Source organism: Parus major, chromosome Z (assembly GCF_001522545.3).
Source record: "Parus major isolate Abel chromosome Z, Parus_major1.1, whole genome shotgun sequence".
Lineage (NCBI taxonomy): Eukaryota > Metazoa > Chordata > Aves > Passeriformes > Paridae > Parus > Parus major.
In genome coordinates, this window is record NC_031799.1 from 31,374,718 (window position 1) to 31,395,945 (window position 21,228).

Genomic DNA, 21,228 nt, shown 5'->3' on the forward strand with positions numbered 1-21,228 from the left:
AAGACAAATACCAGGACCCTCTGGATAAGAATGCTGTTTCTAAAAGAACTTCATAGAAGAAATTTTAAAATAAAAAATGTTAATAAGAGAGCTACAGAAGAGAGGGATCTCAGCTGTAACACTGGTCTGTGTGTTTTGCAAGTCAATGTCATGTGCTTGATCACAAAATTTACCATTTTATGCAATATTATGCACTTGATATTACATTTTATTTCAAAGGCTTTAGGTTTTGAACTGTAATTTCTAAAAAAGAGCGCAGTCATGTATGACAGACAGCCTTCTTTTTAAAAACTAATGATAAATCTTTATTATCAATATCATTCTTATTGAGATTAATGATAATTTTACCAGAAGCATAAAACTAACGTGTTCATTCTACAGTTTCAAACTTCCTTTTGCTCTTTTCTGGATCATAAATCTCATTTGTTCCCTCCTTGTGTGCTGAAGTCACTGAAAATGATGCAAAGTACTTTTACCAGTCCAAAACTTGTGCACTGGAAGACAAGAATAAAAGACAGACAGGTTTCAACTTAAGTAAAGTTAAGTAGTAGTTATGATTATAATTTGAGGCCTGTTTCTCACTTTACATTAAATGCAATAAAATAATTTGAATTTACCATTGGAATAATAATTTGTTCTATCTGGATGTAAAAGAAATCCACAGACAGTTGTCAATTTAGGTGCCACTTTTCACATAGTATTTAGAAACACAGAATCATTTAGGTTGTTAGAGACCTTCAGGATCATCAGATCCAATCTTTGTCCCATCACCACCTTGTCAACAATACCCTAGAACTAAGTATCACATCCAGTTGCTTCTTGAACACCTCCAGGGACAGGGACTTCACCTACCTGGGCAGCCCATTCAATGCTTAATCACCCTTTCAGTGAAGACATTTATCCTGTTGTCTAACCTGTACCTCCCCTGGTAAAGACTGAAGCCACTTCCCCTTGCCTTGCTGCCAGCTGTCCAGGAGAAGAGGCTGACACCCACCCTGCTACAGCCTCCTTTCAGGCAGTTGTAGAGGGACAGGAGGTCACCCCGAGCCTCCTTTTTATCCAGGCTAAGCAGCCCCAGCTCCCTCATCCATTCTGCATATGACCTATTCTCTAGATCCTTCACCAGTTTCATTGCCCTATTAGATAAAAGCGTTAGGCATGTATGCTACACAGCTACACACACACACAGAGAAGCACACTTCCAAACACCTTGCATGTATCCTTAAGAAACTCAAAGATTGTGTGGTTGTATTTGACTACTACTTAATGTGAAAAATGCATGTAAACTATGATGAAAAGCAGAGAAATACTGCAGTTACACCCAAGCAGTAGAAATCTGTAATGCTTGAAATTTGTCATTATTCATTGAGGTGGATCTGATAACTGGATGAAGCAATATTTTCTTTTCTTTCCTTAGTCCCTTTGATTCAGAGTACGAGGAAAATATGAAAGACTCCATTATTATTCCTGGAAGTCAAATCCAGAAGCTATGAAAACTTATATGCTCACATCGAATGGTACATAATTTGTGCTTTTATATCCTGACTTGGGACAATGACACACACAATGTCTGTGCTGCTGTGAATAAAGTTAGGCTATGCAGTTAGGCTGTGTGTTTGGATTGAAAACTGCTGGTTTACTTTGTTTTCATTTTTACCTTTCTTCTTTTTTTCTTGTTCTGAATGTGCATGAAGAATTCTTTCTTTTAAAAAATATTATTATTCAAGTGCATGCTGAAATTGAATCATGCTATTCTTATATAATTTTTCATTGGATTGTTGCAAGATATAAAGAAATCCAATTAAATTTCCCTTGCAGGCAGAGGGCCTCATTCAGTATGCTTTTATAAAGCTGGCTTGTTGGATTGTATGGCATGTCTATGAATTGAGAACCACTGGGGCCCTGTCCCATTCCTTGTCCTGTGTGACATGATGGAGAGAAAGAAAGTATGCTAACAGTGCTTCAAAGAGCTGTATTATCAGAAAACATAAAGTCTTTCCCATCATTTCTGCTGCCATGTTTTAGAATATGCATGTGAGAGTGTATTTGCAGAACAGTTTTTAGCCCTATATGGTTCACACATTTCCCTCTGCATCTGATATTCTACTTCTTTGTCCTAAGGACATATGATTCCATGTTTTATTCAAATGCTGAAGATGATGTACATATTCTGTGTTAAAGGCAAGGTTAGCAGAAGCAATTTTTAGAGTGGTGTTCTAGTTTCCCAAGCTGCACAAATGTAGTGCACTCTTTTCCTGTCTCAAGGAAGCAGACTGCAAAATTTCTGGAGTTAGATTACAGAGCTGTGGGACTGCTGCACTATTTGTCTGTGTGACTTGCTTCTGATTTAAACATCATTGAATGATCCCAAGGGTCAGCAGGCTTCCTCTGGTGGACTTCAACAGGAAGGGCAAGGCTTACCTATCCACGGACACACATCATGGCAACATACAGAGCCACCTTGATTCACTGTCAGATTGCCTCTGGTGGTGGTAACAACTGTGTATCTTGCATGTGAAGGACACTCCAGGTTGAACAATAAGACTGCCTTGGCTTGATCAATCTGCTTTTTCTCATTGCTGAGAAAAAAGTGGCAAACTCCTTCTTTAGGCTCCAGGCACTTCCCATAGAGGAGATTGCTTGTTGTAAGGAGCAGAAGTATTTATTTTTACCCAGTAACTACAACTGCCTCCTTTCACCTCCTCAGACTTCTATATCCTGGAGCTGGAAACAAGCTATAAGATGTGGAATGCAAAGATGATAAAGATCAACCACTATATCTTCCTGTTAATGTGGAATTGATTTCTGTGCTATATTTCCTGATGTTTCTCCAATCTACTTTAAATGTTCCCAAGTGTTCTTTTCCCTTGAGAAATTACTGTACTGTCTAATGTTATGATGATGATGGGAGAAGTGTAGTCCAGATCTAGCTCAAGAACTGAGACACAGATGTATGCAAATAGTCTCACTGCCTGGGATTTTCTTCTGATAGTGAATCTAAATTTTTCTTGTTTTAATTTCTTCTCATTATCGCTCTGGTTATAACCCTGTAACTAAGCTAAATAATTAATTGACATTTTCATTTACTTCATTGGGAGCCATTCACACATATCAGAGGACAAATTTTAGCCCTTAATAAAGAAATGAACCATTGTCTCACCTAGCAGATACTGAAAATGCTGGCTTACACCTGGTGACGCAAGAGAATTGAGACCAAACTCTTTACATAGATAATTTGTGCCAAAAGTAACCAGTAAGGGTGGAATTCTATAGGTTCAGAGTCCAGAAAAATAGTGTAAATTAAGTCAGGGTACTCACCTTAAAGCCATATTCATACACTATTTTTATGCTTCTTTAGCACAACATGAGTTTAATGTCATTTGTAGAATGGTTAGTGTGGATGTGGTTTTTCATTTTCTAGAAGCATGATACCCAGATATCCTCTTGACCATCTGCTACATTATTTTCTAACATAGAAGTCTATCCCTACTAAGTCAGGATTCTGCTGAAAAAATTTATTTGGAGGAAGTTTTTTACAGTAGATTGATCTTAAAAGGATACTCATTGGAATCCTTTTTGGTATTGCCTATATCAAATAATTCACTGTTATTCAACAAATCATGAGAAGCATTGCTAACAGATAGGGAGTTTATGGGATCAGTGACAAAGCTAGAAAAATAGATAAGACAATACAGTGTTGAATTGAGTAATGCATGTTGACTGGTAACAATAAAAAGGAGAGAATGTTTGTCACTTTTTAAATGGAAAATCTCAGGCAGTCATGTAACCAGAAGTTATTTCAGACTCAAATAGTCTGTAGTCTGTTTTAGCCACTATTCTGTCAGAAAAATGCAAATAGAAACAATCTGGACTCAGTACATGAGAACAGAAAGTGTCCTTGAAGATGGTATAGTCATTAAACTGGTCAAATGTCACTGAGAAAGCTGTGTTTATATTTAGTGTACATTTCCATGGGCAGAGGAAAATACTTCCTTGGAAGGAATATAACCAAGGACAAACATGACTCATAGCAGACTTTAATAATGTCTGAGATGAAGGGCTTGCTTTTTTTTCATTCTTAAAGGATGAATTTAATGCAATCCTGGGCTGCTCACTGAGTCACTGGGCAATGTGTGGTAGGGAGGACTGTTAGGGACAGAGGGGGAAGCAGTGCATCTCCATGAGGTGAATATGGTTCAGGGGACTTGGCCTTCTTCAGGCTCTGCATACACTGTTGCTGACTCAGTTTCACCTTAGACTTGCTTTCAAAGAAAAGTTCAAACCAAGGGTTTAGGCACAAAACAGTAGAGGTAATCCTTAGCCTTACCCAGAGTTTTATTGCGACAGACTATGTGTAACCTTGTGAAGGACATGGCTTGCCCCTGCTCTTCAGCCTTTGTGGCCTTAAGCACCTGACACTATAAGAATCCCTTCTGAGTCTGGTGCTAGAGGGCATCAGAGTTTTCTCCTGAGAACACGGGGCCATCAGGAATTAGAGTGATGAGCCAAGAAACAACCTAGATGAGAGTGTATGTGTCACAGAAGCTACCACTCCGCTTTGTTTACTTCAGTTCTTTTTGCTGGGTAAAATGATACCAAGATAAATCAACACAGGATTAAGTCTTCCACTTTAATTTGCCAGCAGCATAGCACAGTAGCTTCTGAAACCTGGGATTTAAATCTTCAGTTTTTCCCGCTGTCTAACACCATGGTTGCACCTCCCTTAGGAGTTAATAAATTTTCCTTTTTAACTTTCCAGGTCCGATAGGCGAGCCACGTCTCTTGTAGCTTGGATAACCACCAGAGGTCAGCAAACCACATTCCAGGGACTACCGAAATGGTAAGATAAATTACTGGGTTTGGAGCCACGTGCTTTGTTTAGAGTATTCAGAGTGCTGTGGTGTGTCCCAGACAGAGTTTGAGTATGTGATGGCATTGCCAGTGGCAGAAGAGCTGTGTCACTCAGCCCTGCTGCAAGGGTAGAAACACTGTGTTTTAGCCTGCTTTGCACAGGGTACCCCAGGCCACGTCCTTTGAAAAAGGCCGATTTCCACAGAAATAGTCCAAACCAGGAATATTCAAAAATAGCAATAACACTCCATTTTTCTGCAATTCCAGGGGAAGGGGGCTTTCTGAGCTTGCTAAACTGTATCCTGGCCCATGATGAAATAGTGTCTGAGGGGAACTTGAGAGCCTGTCGTGATGAATACGCTGGAAAGAAGTGGGAAAGATAAGGAATTTCTTCCACTTCCCCCATTCCCAGAGTGAGAATATTGGAAGAAAGAATTGCATGGGGTTAGATGTGAGAACTGTCTCATTGCTGGTTCCTGGCCCAGATTTTGCCCGGTTTTTATATGCCAATTGGCCCTATGGAGAGGTCTGATTAAAGGTGCACCTATGTCCTGGGCATATAAATATTCTTTTCCATTGCTAGAAACTGGGCTGGGAGTCAGCTGTAAGTGTATCTTAAAAAACATACATGAGTGAATTGAACAGAATAAACATCTAACTGAATGGATGCCTTTTTGACTCTGTAGAAAGATTTAGAGGTAATATGTAGCAGTTAAAAGATACAGGAGGCTGGAAAAGAAGAAAGAAGGAGGGGGGAAGCAGGGCTGGGAGAATTTCTCTGAAATGTGTTCTGCATAATCTAAAAGAAAAATGTGTGTAATTTGGACCCCAAATGCAGGCCAAAGCGACAGCATCTAATAGGGGAAACATGATTTAGAGGTCAGTTTATAAACTAAAGAAATTTACTGAGTTTCATAAATGAATCTCATGGCAAGGTCCCAAATTTTTTTTAAAAGTTGGATAAAAAATATTGTATGTTAAGGAGGGAAATCAAGATGGTTTTTAAGCTGATGTCTTTAGAAATATATGTGTATAGACTTTTTTATAGCTCTTGGCATATAAAATAAGTCATTATTCTAAATAGAAAAATATTGATGATGTCATAGGAGCCATTGCCGGACACATCAAGCTGATCTGATGAACTGGGAAATCAATAGATATTTTCCAAACGAGATGGCATTTCTTTTAATTGGTTGTGTGAACACGATATACTGCAGAGGGCAAACATTTAAAGTTAATTTTCATTTGGCTTGGATTTGTCTGTCTGTTGCACTATTATTTCTTTACATAGACTTTTTTTAGTTTATTTTGTTTTAAGGCTTGTTTTTTCTATTGGTTTATGTATAAATTCCTTATCAGAATAGATGAAATAGCACCTATGTATTGTAGACACTCAAATAGTATAGCTTTGGGAGCTATTTGAATAGCTACCAAGATTAGAAAGTATTGAAGATTTTACCCAATAGTTCCTACACTCCTTTAGACTGATTGAAATTTTTTAAGTCAAATAAGCCTTTTAATTTCACCCTCATAACACATACATAAGCAGTTGTCCTTATGTCCCATAGCAAGTGAACATCAGAATTTGAAACAGAAATCCCAGCTGCTTAGACTTTAAACTAATTGCCAGGCTGTACAAATGGCACACATTGTAGATCAATAAGCTAACATACAATTCAAATGTTATTAAGTAATATTGCAGGCCCTCCAGAGCCCCTCAGAATCAGAATTTTTCAAGGGCATATGATAATGAAACCCTTGAAGAAAAATACTGTTGATTGGCAAAGGATGCTGGGCAGGGACCTCATTTGTATGACGTATTTTAGGTTTTGCATGTCAGATTGTAAGTAAAAGAATCTGACAAACATTTGTTAGTTCTTCAGGCACCTAACATTTTTTTGTGTTGTTGGTCTCTCATCAACTTCACATTTCTCCTCCTGAAGGTGGAGGGTGGGGGAGAAACAGAGCTGGTATTAATCTACAAGGATAAGGTACATGCAAATATATCGTATATTATGCTTGTTGATTTTTTTTTTGTTTAATTTTTAAATAAACTTTTATATGGATTTTGTTAATACAAAATTCCTTCTGTTAAAGGAGGGTGTTCAATTTATTTCTTCAGCTGTAATGGCAGACCAATTTTGCTGTTTCTGCTGAAGTGCTGCTAATTCATGCAGGTACTTCAGACTTCATATCTTACAGAACCTCTTTGCTGATTATATTGCTAGGGAAGATGGCAGTTAGAGTTATTTGGGGTGGTTTTGTTATGAAGTTTTCTAATGCTGTCAAATGTGAGCATTGTGATTTCACTGGGTTCATTCTGCTCTGGTGCTAAATGCTAATTTTGCTTACCATATATTTCATACATTTGGCCCCAAATTTTGCTGCCTACCCTCCTGCTGTTTTAAGTCTTCTGAAAGAATTTAATTCACAATTTGATTATGGCTTACCCTCTCCTTATAGAGAAATATTATTGGATTAAAAAAACTTAGTCATTCCACTTACATCTCTCCCCTATTCGGTACTACGGCATGTGAGGTACTATTACTTATTTACACTGTAGTAGTGGAAGATGCTTTGAGGACATTGTTTTGTTTGTGTCCAGGAATGACACACTTCATCATTTAATTGCACGAAGGCCATAAAAAATGTACATCTCTTAAAACACGTGAAATCTCCACAGAAATCAAAACCAGAATTTTGCAATACTTTGAGACCAGCCAGTTATACTTTCTATTAGTTATTTTTTGCTGATCAGTTTCAAGTTCCAAAATATCCATTCTTTACTCATAACATGTCTGGAGTTGAATTAATTTTCTTAATATGAAAATAATATACCTACAATTTACATTTGTAAAATGCCTTTGACTATAGCACCTAAGTACTGATTATGTACTATTTACTAGGGATAATGATTTTTTCTTCAGCTTAAAAGGAGATGAGACCAAAAGCAAGATACACATTTTCATCTTCTACTAGAGATATTTAGGAGAGCCACAGTGCAACTTTCAGAGAGCTCAGTTCTGTCTGGATAAAGTCTTTTCGCTGCTGTAAGGACACAAAAGCCAATGGTTACAGCCATGGAAAAAATGATCAAAACTGCATTCTAATTTTGCAATGCTAAAATTATACAAATGCACCTTTGTGCTCATAAACCCAGACAATTTATAATGAAAACAATTTCTGAGCTAACTGATAATATTACAGATACAAACACCTTTGAGAGCAGATGTGATCCTTGCGCTTACACATTTCATAGAAATAATTTCCTGGTTATAACTTGAAATTCTGGATCCATATTTCATAACAAAGAAGGGGTGTAGTCCTCACCCTGGTAAATGCTTGACCACCTTGATGAGTTCAGATGTCCATGTCCCTGTTGTGCAGAATCTGAGAGAAAATGCCAAGTTTCTTACTCTTGGTATCTTGCAAATCTTTTACTTCTTCACAAACCATGAAGGTAGGAGTTCTTCTGAACTTCTGAAAAGAGCTGCATTCCTTGCTTATCTCTTGTTTATTTTTAATGCACCTTGGCTGCATTTTTCTGGGCATGTTGTTTTGTATGTGAAACAGAGATTTAGGATAGAGGACTATGATATCTTGAATCTTTAGCACCACTCCTTGGAAAGAAACCCATTCTCTTAACTATTCTGAAAATGCAGCAGGAGCTGTAATTCTTGAGTGACTCTAAGTAAAACTACAGGGTTTTTTTTTTACACTAGGGAACAGATGAGGAAGTTTATGTGGTATGAGGAAAAGGCAAAAATGTCTTGTAGTCAATAATCTCATGGGTGAACAAGTACAGTAACTTCATAAATAGCAGTACTTGTCAATGTCAACAAAAGTTGACAAACAACAGCTTAGTTGAAAATCACAAGGTTAGAGAGATGACTCAGACTTAAACAAACTTTTTTCTCCATTGATTTTATGGACTTTGCATTTCTGATGTGATTTCCTAGGTATGGGAATGATGGGTGAACATTGAGCTGTGAGGGACTATGAAGATCTTGTTGCAACTCAAGGAATTAGGCAGTAACCAGAGCAACAGTTTATGAATTACAGCTCTGTTGCTTTCTCCAGGGAGAAAGCCACATGGTCCACTGGTATACATCTCTGTCTCCACTCTGCCAGCCAAGAGAGGTATTTCCCTCCATACTCCTGCTAAACCTATTCAACTTTAATGTCTCAAAGCTCTGTGGAAGACATTGGGGTTGCTTGTTGCTTTCCTTTAATTCTTCATAAATCTAATTTTCTGCCTAATCAGATGACTAACTAAACAAAAATCTCACTACACAAGTTATTTGACATCACTATTCCTTCTCTTTACATTGGTGATAAAAACCCTAACAGTGGAACTACAGTCTAAAGAAAATAATAAATACATCTCTTATATTCCATGGGGAATGACTATTCATCCAAGAGTCAGGGATTTCTTAACTCTGTCAACAAACTATCCATCAAAATACTTGCAAATTACAGGAAATTGAGGACTTCAATTGACTGTGGAATGACTGTGTCGCTTCCTTTTGTGATAAAAAATTGGGAATCACTTTTAAAGCACTCTGGCTATACTGGAACTTCATATGTTGAACAAGGGTAGAAATCCCATTCAAAGATGAATTGCAGGACCATGCAACAGGTCATCATCAGCATGCTCCTGCAACCTCCTGCTCAGGAGTTATACTTCCTCAAGTAGAAGTGTTCTTAAATTCATGTAGTCCTGCTGCCTGAAGCCCTGGACCCCAGCTGTGCCGGGAATCAAACAGCAATCTTTCATGTGCAACAGGCTGTACGTGTGAGGACTTTCATATAATATTGATGAGGTTAAAAGGTCTTCTTGACTGATTTTGAAATTTTAAAATGGAGAAGTAGGATTTAAAAATCTTGCTACTGTTTCAAAGAGCCCTCCCTCCCTCCCTCCCGTACTTACTTCCTCCTGCACTTCCTCCCTTCCGCACTTCCTTCCTCCCGCACTTCCTTCCTTCTGCACTTCCTGCCTTCCTTCCCGCCTTCCTGCCTCCCTCCCTCCCTCCTGCCCGCCCACCTGCCTGCCTTCTCTTCCTGTTTCCCTCCTTGTTTCTTTCCTTCCTTGTTTCGTTCCTTGTTTCCCTTCTTCCTTGTTTCCTTCTTTCTCTCTTTTTCTCTTTCTTCTCACGTGTTTAATATGTATTCAAGACTACCCTATCAAAAGAATTATTAATTAGACAATCATTTAGATATTGGATCTCATTTCATTTTTTTCTCAAATATTTATGAGACATGCATATTTATGAAAATGCTCATTTTGTAATCTGTAAACCTACTTTATGAGTTTGCAGTCAGAATTCAGTCTTCCCAGGTTTTTGAAAATCCTATTGCGAAATACGATTTCTGACCTAAATCTGTTAAATATTGACTCCAGACTTGTCAGACAGAAATGTTATTCCAGTAATAAAACAACTCTATTAAAGATCATTGATATTATAAGTGAGATAACTTCACAATAAGTGTATCGGTGTTTATTTTAATGAAACAGATTTCCTGGCACATTGTCAGCTAAACATTTTATACTGAGAACTGCCTGGAAAAAAAAGAGACATGTTAAAATTAGCCTATAACTGGGCTTGTGATTTTGTTTTTAAGTCTTTTCAACTAAGAGTGTGTAAATGGAACTGCTTTCAATAAAGCACAATAATTTATTCTAGAAATTAGCAAGCCCACGTTCTACCTATAAAATCATTCTCTGTGATGTGCAACTGGCCTTCATTTCAGTGGCCTTGATTTATAGTTAGAGTTTGCTTTATTTTCCAGAGGAAGAGACTGGGAAGCAGCCGGACAGAGCTATTAAAGCTGTTGTGCACAGCAATTTTTCAGGGGTTTATTAATTCTTGCAGAGAATAAGCCAATGAACTGAGCATTATTCAATGTGAGAACGTATTTTTGTAAAATAAGGATTTCTTGATGAATAGATGTAGACTAAAACCCAAAACATATGGATGGTTTTTTAATATGAAGTTAACCAATTCTGTTTGTCACATTTTCAGACGCAAGACTTATCAAATTGAGTTTACACATTTAGCCATTTTGTAATTTCATATGTGTCAGTAGCTTTGGTCACAGGTTTTCTTTGGTGCTTACATTCATGCCTGGTTTTTGTACAGAAGAAAGACCCAGATTGCTACAGACAAGAAAGACAATCATAATAACTTCAGTGAGTGGAAAGCACAAGTTCCCTCTAAAACAGAAATGTTATATTTTTAGATAAATTAAGATGAACTCTATCTTTTTGGTTTATAATGTATGAAAGTGAATTCTAATTAGAACATTTCTAATTAAAAAGTATTCAGTCAGTAAATCCATTAAAAACAAAATTTTGTGTCAGCTGCTCCCAAACTGCAGCATTTGTGCAAAAAATAATTTGGGCTTTTTTGGTCTCTCTCACATAAGGTTTTCTTATGTGCCTTGTTTCTGAATGTATCAGCTGCTCTTGGGTCAAAGTTTTTGAGGATTTCAGAGAAGAGTGGATCCAGGCAGTCTTAGGTTTTGTTTTAGCACAAATATGTTCAAATCACATCGTCCATCAAATGTGAGCACTTCTCTTCGCCAAAAGTGAGGTGTCAGTCCTACCTTTTTTTAATGCTGAGAGAACAGAAGGGACAAATACCTATGGATGGTTTGAACAGACTTGTAATGCTGTAGGCCATGCTAGCAGACCACTCAAATTGCAAAGGTCATGCAAAAGGTTAAATCTTCTTCTAAGTTACAATTAAAACTACCAAAGACGATAGGTTTGTCAGAACAAGACTCTTAATTCATGTGGTTCAACTGTATCAGGTGTAAAAACACCATATCATCATGCACTTATTTTATTAGAAACTTCCTATGCTAATGTGTAAAAGATGGGTGAATAACTTGCTTCTCCAGGAACTGAAGATCTCTTTTAATGAGATTTGTTTTCACTTTTGTGCTAAAAGACATTCAGAGACAATGCACTACCAGAGAGACCTGAAGTGGTGTCAGCTCTCACTACTGAGGACAGTATTTTGTGGCACTCTCGGATTAAGCACCACATTGCAATGAGAGACAGAGATGGCTGTGAACAGCAGTGATCCATCCTACTTGAACCAATCAATCAGGCAGACAGTTAGCTATCCTACACTTAATGTACCATACAGTCACACCCCACCTTTGTGGGTACTGCAGAAGCAGGTGAAGATACCTGAAATCACTGGAATTATTCCTGTGTTGATAATGAAAAATCACTGCAAATGGTAGGCTGAGTAAATAATTTATGTGAACACCCTTTCTTCTCAAGCACTGGTTATGCAAAGTGCTCAGCAGGCTGGATTTTACAAGTCTCCTAAATGTTGTGCTTTAGCCTGTATGTAACTATGTGATGCTATCTGAAGAGTTCAAGGCATACACTTCAAGGCATACACAGCCAGAATTGCAGCCAGTGGAACAGCTCTGAGAAGGAAAAAGACATGAAATGAGCTCTGAGAGAGAGACAGACAAAAGAGAAGATAATTTCCTGATTTATAGTAATCCATATTGTTTGGCAATTCAAGAGTATGGGAAAGAAACATCCTTATGTGAGTGATACTGGAATATCAGTTGCAAAGGCTTTTGCAACTAGGTAAAATGATCCCCCCAAATCATCACATTTAGACATTTTGAGTTTTCTGGCATTGTTTCAAATTGTATGTGTATGAATCCTTCAGAGTTGTCAGCAAAACTCCCAGATGTCTTACAGTTTCCTTGAGGAGTCTTCATATTGATTTGAAGAGAAGACAGGTGCAAGCGTTAAAATGAGTCTTTCTGTCCTTTGCCTTCTCTCACCCACATGAAGTTTCCTCTCTGAAGCACATAGTATTTTAGCAAGAAGCATGGCTGTGTCATATCTGTCTAGTATCATCTTTGGTATCATGGTAACACTTTACCTTATCTTAGAGCCAAGTCCTACACTGCAGATTTGATCAAGGAATGTTAAAGTTCATTGGTATTTTCCTTTCTTTGGGCCAAAAGAAGACTGAAATTGATAAGGAAGAGAGAGCCAGAGGTAAATGAAGACTGACTTACAATGCATCTTTATAATGAAGGCACAAACTAGTAATATTGGTTTCAAAAAGATGGGTTGTATTCTTCCTTCACAATACACAGAAAGACCTGGAATTGGTGAATTTGCCTATCCTGGCTTCAGTCTGCCCAGATATTAGATGTATAATTAATAGACGCATAAGTAAAAATGTATATCCTTAGCTCTCCATGATGTTTTAGTTTAAACTCTCTGCCCCCTACTTTTTCCAGCCCACCTTCAAGGAGCTGCTCTGCAGAAAATCACATATGCAAGCATTTTGTTGTGACAAGCTGAGAATGGGCCTATCTGTGCAGGTCTGTGTGTCTGTGTGATTTTGTGTCTTTGCTGCGGTATAAGGCCTGGAGGGGACTGAGAGACATTTTCTGACAGAACAGTGATGCCAGTGCTGGGCCTTCTTAGACCCAGCGAACAGCCAATTGAGGGTGCAAATGAGGGAGCTGAAACTCAGGTGCAGCACATCCCATGCCCCGCAGGCCAGACCCCTGCTCTGCAGGAGGGTGAGTGAGCAATTCAGAGATGCTCAGGATTGTGCACCCACGCTCTCAACAGCCTCAAAGCGAACACTCCAGAGAAAACCTGAAGTCTCGTAACTGAGTGTTAATTATATCTGAGTGGATTCGAGAGAAAAGGCAAACCATATACTGTATCAGCAGAGAAATGGTTTCACTGTGAGGAAACTAATGATGCTTTTATCAGGAACAATATAAAGATTGCTTTTTTACTAGTGTGTGTCCCACAGGATTTGGACTATGAGATATTTCTGTATCTGGCTTTAGGTTCCTCTGAGCTTTTACATAATCAAATCAATATAGCTATGATTCACCCTCTGGCAACAACTGCTCCTTGCAAGTTGCTGCTGCTTCTTTAGTGACTGAAGAGGAAATAAATAAATAAATAAATAGAAAGAAACTTATTACAAATCCGTAAACATTGATTTGTTTGGTCTTAGATTTTACTTTTTTTAATTGCCAGGGAAAAAAAAAAAAAAAGAAGAAAAGGGTGAGGAGGCAAGAGGACATATGAATTTGTACTCAATGGGGCAGACAGATTTCTAGCCTGATACTTTGAAAATAAAAGAGTGGATTGATAGGATTTCATGAACCTACACAAAGTATTGTCCAGATACAGACTGAAATGTGGCTGAAGGGCAGATGGGGCAAAACAGGGCCAGAGGCTGTAAAAGCCAAGGCAGGCTAAGAGTCTACTGGAGTTATCCATCTCCAGTTTCCAGAAAAACAAAGGAAAGGAAAAAAACCCCAATATTTAAAATGTAAAGATAAAAAAAAAAAACAAACAACCCTACAAGAAGCCAACCCCCCCCACCAAAAAAAAGCCAAAACCAAAACCAACCCACAAAACCCTCCCAAAACAAAAAACAAAAACAAAGAACCCCAGAAAAGATCTCTTTCCCAGATGTGTTTCCTTCTGTGGTTCCACCCTGCCATGCATGATCCCAGTCCCTGACCCCTAACTAATTCTGTTCTAGAATTTTTTCCTCCCATGCCTCCTCTCTTTCTGGAGTCACAATGTTATTGTCACAAATATTTTCCCCTTATAGTTTCTGGTGTAACAGAGCACTCTGGCACAGTCATCATCACACACTAGTGGAATTTACTTGTCTTGGGATAATCTTGTTTTTCCCTTGGCTGACATCTCTGTTGCACCAAAACAAAGGAAGTACTGAACAAAAGAATCATTGCCTTTTTTACAAAATAAATCCCATCTTTAAAACAAACCTAATTTCATCCTTTTTTAAGATTGTGTACTGTCAGGTAGGACTTTGGAGGAGGGTGTCCAAGGAGGATGACACTGTGAGATCAAGAAACTCCTTGACTGGTGTGGCAGCCATGGTTGTGAATGTGCCAACTAACATCCCAGCATGCTGTTAATCCTGAGCTAAATTCCTGCTAATGATGCTCTCCTCAGTGACAGACATGTCAGCTGATGTTTGTAAAGTGTCTTGGAGCTTTGGACAGATGATGTCACTCGTATTAACTTTTGGGGTTTTCAATTTCATACATCCTCCTCCTCCTCTGCACCCCTGTTGTGTAAGAATTTCCTTGCATTTTTCTTTTTTTTTTTTTTTTTTTAAATATTTTTTTTTATTTAAAAAAAAAAAAAAAAAAAAAAAGAAAGGATATGTCCCTTACAAAGACCTGGAGTAGAATTTGATATTTTCCAAGTACAGATCATGACAGAGGGAATACAGGAGACTTTTCCTGTTACAGACTCGTTCACTCCTAACATAAATTTTGTTTATTTCTGCAGATCTAGCAGCAAACTTAACATGGATTCACATGTTCCCAGAGGTGGTTATTCCTTCACCCTAGAAAGGCACACTTGTAAAAGCATGGGTACCCTGGGAGAACCTACAGCCTAAATGCAATGGAACTGGCCAAGAAACTTCAAAATTTATTTGCAAATCATTTTTTGAGACTCAATGCAAAAAATATTCAGTGAATATGTATTTCTATACTTTGACTGGATCACGAAAATGTTTTATTATTCATTGAATAATTTAAGTGAAACCGAGCTCTTTCAGCCATTACTGATCAAATAATAGTGATATACATCTTGTGCTAGAGGAATGGATTGTCTGTAGCTGTAGATACTATGCTGTTTAAATTTTAAATCTTGTTGTTTTTTTCCAGGTGTCTGATGATAATGGGCTACTGCTTATGGTTAAGCAGTGCCCTTCTCTTGTTTTGTACCACAAGGATGATCTCTCTTTGCTCCCTGTTAAAGTTGCAGACATCACAGGGCTTTGAATTACTGGAAAAATAAAAACAACTTCAATCTTGAATGTTGGGGAGACTTTAACTTTCCAATTCTTGTAGAGATAGTGATAACGCTCTTGTGTAAAGTCACACCTCCCTTGTGCCCTGACATGGTCTTCTCAGACTCATTTTGGTGAAGTTGATTAAGGGGTTTATCCTGATCACCAATAACACAGACCAAGGGGCAACAACACTGTTTTTTTCTGGTTTTCCTGCTGTAGCTAGTACGTTTATTCTACCAACGTGGACTTTCTTTTCTCAGTCCAGATAAATATAGTTCATGTAGGTATCGAAATATTTGACCAAATAAGAAAATTATGTGCAACATGAGCTTGGTGTCTGCACTTCTAGGAATGAATGGGACAGTACACAGGCATAGTCCCTACTGGTGTAAACTGCCATCCCTACCAATGGACCAGTGTCCATGAAAGCCTGCTCCTTCTTGCATGAGGTTTTGACTACTTCAAAAGTAGGTGTGCACGCACACGCACGCGCGCGCGCACACACACACACACAAATAAATTAAAAAATACACACTAAAAGCCTAATAATACTTACTTGAGGGTTTTAAACTCCTGAGGGGTAGATAGATACAAGGTAGTAAACCAGCAGAAGGAAAGAAAAACAAAAAACAAACAAACAAAAAAACCCACCCCAGAACAACAAAATAAAATCCCAAACCAATAAAAAATCCTATAGGAAGGAAACAACACTTCTCTACTCACTTACTTCCTTTACCCTCCTCCACACCCTATCCACTTCTTAAGGAAGAAAAAATTAAAAACTGGGGTAATTGTTGTGCTTACTGTGGTGACTTGCCTGGAAATGAGCCTATGAGTTGAAGGCATATGGTGCTTATGTTGGAATTGTTTTCTAAACAGACTTTTGCCTGTGTGTCTTTTTCACCTCTTTCAAACATCTTGTGCCAAAAGCAGTAAAAACACTGCTGCATTAAACATAAATCAGGCCTCTGTGCCTGCAAAGGACCTCTGTTGTTGGAGGGGGGTTGTTGGACTAGGGATGAAAGGAGACCTACCACCGCATTGATCTGAGTTGATTGTGGGGAGCATATTCAGCTAGGATGCTCCTAGCTAGTTAAGACAATGTGGAACATTCAAGCGATTAATGAACACATGCTTCAAGTAGAAAGGCTGAACAGGGGATTTTAGTGGATGCACATGTTTCTCGCACTAAATGTAGTCTAAAATAATACACTTTTATGCATTTGTTTTGATAGAGTATTTTACCTTTCCCATTACAAATCATATATTGACTACTTCTAAAACAGTGTGAAAACATTTGTTAAATGTTTTTACTAAACTGAATGGCTGGGCAAGTTAACATAAATTTACTGTAAGTTTAGTGTGGGACAAGCTGTGCTACATCACACCTGCAAGCAATTTTCAGAAGTCCCAATTTAAGAATTTGTTCTCTGGGTTGCTAATTTGCAAGTAGGTTGTTAAGATTTTAACCCTTCCATGCTAAAAAGGCATGGTTCTTACCTCTGTTGATCTCTTCAGACCCACGAATTATAAGGTGGATCTATCTCCTTCCTACTTGCAACAGAAATTGTCAGCATAGAAGACTGCTGGAAATTGTTTTTGCAGTTTATGCACTTACATATGTAGTGCATGACCAATTACATATACTAATGGCTATGCATGACCTTTACACAGAGGAAGCAAACATCTGGGGCTTTTATGTGGGCTGTAGCTGGAAGTTAGCTTAAAGTGAAAATGTTTGGCCTTGTAGTCTTCAGATATTTTATGCAATTTGTTAATGATTAGATCCTAATCTGGATGTTCAGCCAGCTAAATTCCACCCATGACAGAAATAAGGGACATTACTTATCAAATCACACTGTCAATGGGTGATGTCAATGGGTGGCTTCCACAGGGCATCATACAGACTGAACATTGTTTACAAAGTACAAGCAAAAAACTTCTGCTTTTGGAGAGCAGGAGAAACCCATTGATAAGTTACACCTAAGGGAAAGAGAATGGGTAAGGTACTGATGCTGCACTTGTGTCCTCCCCATCACTCAGTTCTGTGGAAAACTGCTCAGGGACCTTTGCTGAGATTATGCTCAGTCATCTGTTGAGGCATATTTGAGAACAGACTCTCAGTTGTAGTACTGTCATCCCTAGCACTACCAGCGTCCCCTTGAGCAGGGGGCATAATCCCATCCTCCTCAATGCCAGGGATGGAAAGTGCATGACATGGGTGTGCATGCTCCCTCAGGTGAATGACAACAGCATCCAGGATAGATAGATTTCATGTAGAGAATTATACAGAAAAGGCAATATGGCTACTTAGAAATCAGTGCTGCATTGGGGCCAAAAAGGAATGGGGCTCTAGTGCGGGTCTCTTCAGCAGATCCTAGAAGACCCATCACTTTTAGAAACTCACAAGCCCTGTTCTTCCATAAGGCACAAAGCCCAGGTGGAAAGTCTGACCAGAAATGTATAAAATTTCCTTTCTTCAAAGTGCTTTTATTCTCTTGGCACAGGGACAAATTGTGCCTTGAGGGCCAGATCTGCAAGTGGATCCATATGGAGAGATCTTTATGTGTTGGGAACATCATTCAAGTCAACGGGACGCTGTGAGGGCACAGAAGCTTGCCAGGTCCAAGCTGCAATTTGAAAAGTGTTTTGTGTTCCTTCAAGGTAAAGGCATACTATAAACCTCAGCAATAATTTTTTTTAATAAGAAAACTATTGTGCTTGTGCTTTTATTAGCAAAATTCAAGAGAAGACCAAAACCAACATAGCTTCTATACAATATTTTTTTTTTTTTTACCCAACAGGTGGAAGAAATTTTATCTTGTACTTTGAGCTACAGGGAAGAAATAATCTGGTGAATAGCTTATCCATAACACAGGTATCAGAAAGAGTACAAGTCCCAAGAGATCTAACAAAATTGGAGGCATTCTGGGCATGCAAGCTATGCTATGTCTGTTCAAGGGACAAGATAACAAATTCTTTTTACCAAAAACCACCAAACCCTATATAGTGTTACTTAGCAAACTTGAAAGTATATTTAGGGAGTTTTGGTCATGGCATGTTAGAGCAATACAGAACCATAACAATACTATTGTATATATTACTTCTGTGTTTTCAATGTGCTGTTGTTGGCTACAACCTGACCTGATGGAATGAACATAAATCTGGGAACCAGAAACTTCTTTGATTTTATTTTCTGTTCTATTTATTTGTTGTATTACCTTGAGTAAGTGACTCAACCTATCTGACAGAGGCTTTATTTGTAGTTTCCTGTTTGATATGGGTTTGCAGGTCAGTTGCATAAACGTCAGAGGCTCAAGAATGTGTTCCTCACCTTCACAGAGCAGCACTTCAGACAGTCTTCACTCCAAGGCAAGGAAGTTTCTCTGGCCTGCTAAATAGACAACACAATTCACATTCAAATTAGATCTCCCTTTGCAATCCTGTCCAACGTTATAAAATTCATCTAGATTTTACATCAACTAGTTTGGGTCCTTCTGTCGTAACTGCAGTATAAAAGGGAGTTTCTTGGCTTTGCTTTTCATTCAAATATCACAGGGACCTTCTATCTAGTGGGAAATTAAAAAGGTTAATAAGTCCAATAAAGGCTAAATATCATTTTGTTAGATGTCTGTCTCCAAAAGAAGCCCATGTTTTCCTTTGCAAGCCTGTATTTCCCTGTGAAATGCTTGCTCCCATTACATATTTATTGCAAAACAGATGCTGATTGCTGACATCAGTGAAGGCAGGACTGGGCCTAAGAGTTGCCTATTTTTACTACACGTTGTAAGTTCATCCCTCACTGGAACAGAAAGGCACCAAGAGGCACCAGATGGGTGGTAGTGGTTTGGATGGAATGTGTACCCCACATTACTTTTTTTTTTCTTTGTTGCCTGCTCTTGATCTTTCACGAAATATGCTAAAATTACTACAATCCAAGTAGGCATATTGTATATAAAATGAATGACAGCTCCTAACGCCACCAACAAAATAAAATCCTTTGTTTATTTAAGATTTTTAAAAATACATTTGGGAGTAGAAGTCACAGAGTTATAAATGAGCTCCCCGACCACCACCAAAAAAAAATAATTATAATAAAAATAATGGCACCATATTCCCTGATAAACCTGTGCCAGAAAAACTCTTGGGGATCAAGTTTTTGTCAGTCCCCAGCTTTTACCAATTTAAATTCTTGGCAACATATTAAAACAAATTGTAGAAGGTATTTGAGACTGCAATCCCTCAGGTACTAAATCTAGTGTTTCCTGGCACTAGATGAATGTTACTGGAGTTAAAACCTAGCACCATAGCACCAGATCTCCATAGCTGTTCATATTTATACTTAACAGACAAATATGTCATGCTTTCAGTATCCCTTTACACTGCCAATTTTTTCTCACATTTTTTTCTCTGATAAAGACAAAGGTGAGAAAGTTGCATGCAGTGACTGACATCATACTATTTTTATTTGCTTTTCAAATGTCTAGGACACACCTTTTCCATCCTGAACATGTTGTGTTACACTTCTAATTACCTATTCGGTAACAAAAACAGGAGGAAGAGCACATTAACTGCCAGCTATATGCACATCCTAAACACACCAGAACTGGTTTCCCACTCTGCATAGGTGGAAACAGAATGTTCTCAGACTCTTTTCTTGAACCTTCTGATCAATCCACACTGGCTTCTGTCATGGTATACACTAAGGCTGTACTGTGGCTGAGTTAGTGTGGTGAGTTTTAGTGCTGGCTAAAATCACTGGGGTACTTACTCATTTTTCCATGTGAGATATGGATTAGAAGAAGGGCAAAACACTGTTGGCAAGATGTCAGCAGCTGTGGCCTGGCCCAGGAGCCTGGCCCCAGGCTCCCCACAGCCTCCATCCCCTGCCCGGGAGCCGCCGGGGCCCGGCCCGGCCTCCTCCAGGCCGCACAGGCTGCGGGGAGCAGGGCCGGCCTCACCAGACCTTTGATACCTTCTGAGGCTGGAAACAAAAGAGATTCCTGGGCTTGGGTTTTTAAAAGATGGTATTCACGGAGGCGGATCTAATTTTCAGTGGTGGAAAACGTTGTCAGTTCTCAGAACTGGTCAGCTATTGGCCTGTCTCAGGCATAGGGGAAGCTCCCAGCAGCCTCTCTCAAAGAAATCACTTCCGTGGGTGGTCCTTACTTCTTTCACTAAATGTCAATTAACGTCAAGCACAGTTACTCAGCTGTTCTCCTCTTGATGCCAGACACCAAGTGGAGTTTTCTCCCTGACAACGCCATTCATATTTTCTCCTTTCCCTATGCTATCCTCTGCCACCCAGGACAAGCGATTTAAAAATCTAAGTCTAAATTCAGGGGCACTCCCAAGGCTGAGGCCTCACTATGGAGAGACTAAGGGTTTCTACTCTGCGCTGCAGGGATCTCACTAAGAATACAGTCACATCTAAAGATTATTTTGAAGACTAAGTAGCTAGCCCAACCTATGCCATGGAAATGACTCTTAGTATTACAGCTGATTTTAGGGAAGATCCGTA

General features: G+C 38.7%; 1 long non-coding RNA gene across 1 annotated transcript; it reads right to left on the reverse strand.

Moving 5' to 3' along the window:
- Positions 1–212: 212 nt before the first annotated feature.
- LOC107216071 lies at positions 213–20,994 on the reverse strand. Its single transcript, XR_001525379.3, has 3 exons — positions 20,479–20,994; positions 19,042–19,101; positions 213–494 (listed from the first exon to the last, which is right to left on the reverse strand). It is a non-coding gene; the product is annotated as an uncharacterized LOC107216071 (long non-coding RNA).
- Between the last annotated feature and the right edge of the window lie 234 nt (positions 20,995–21,228).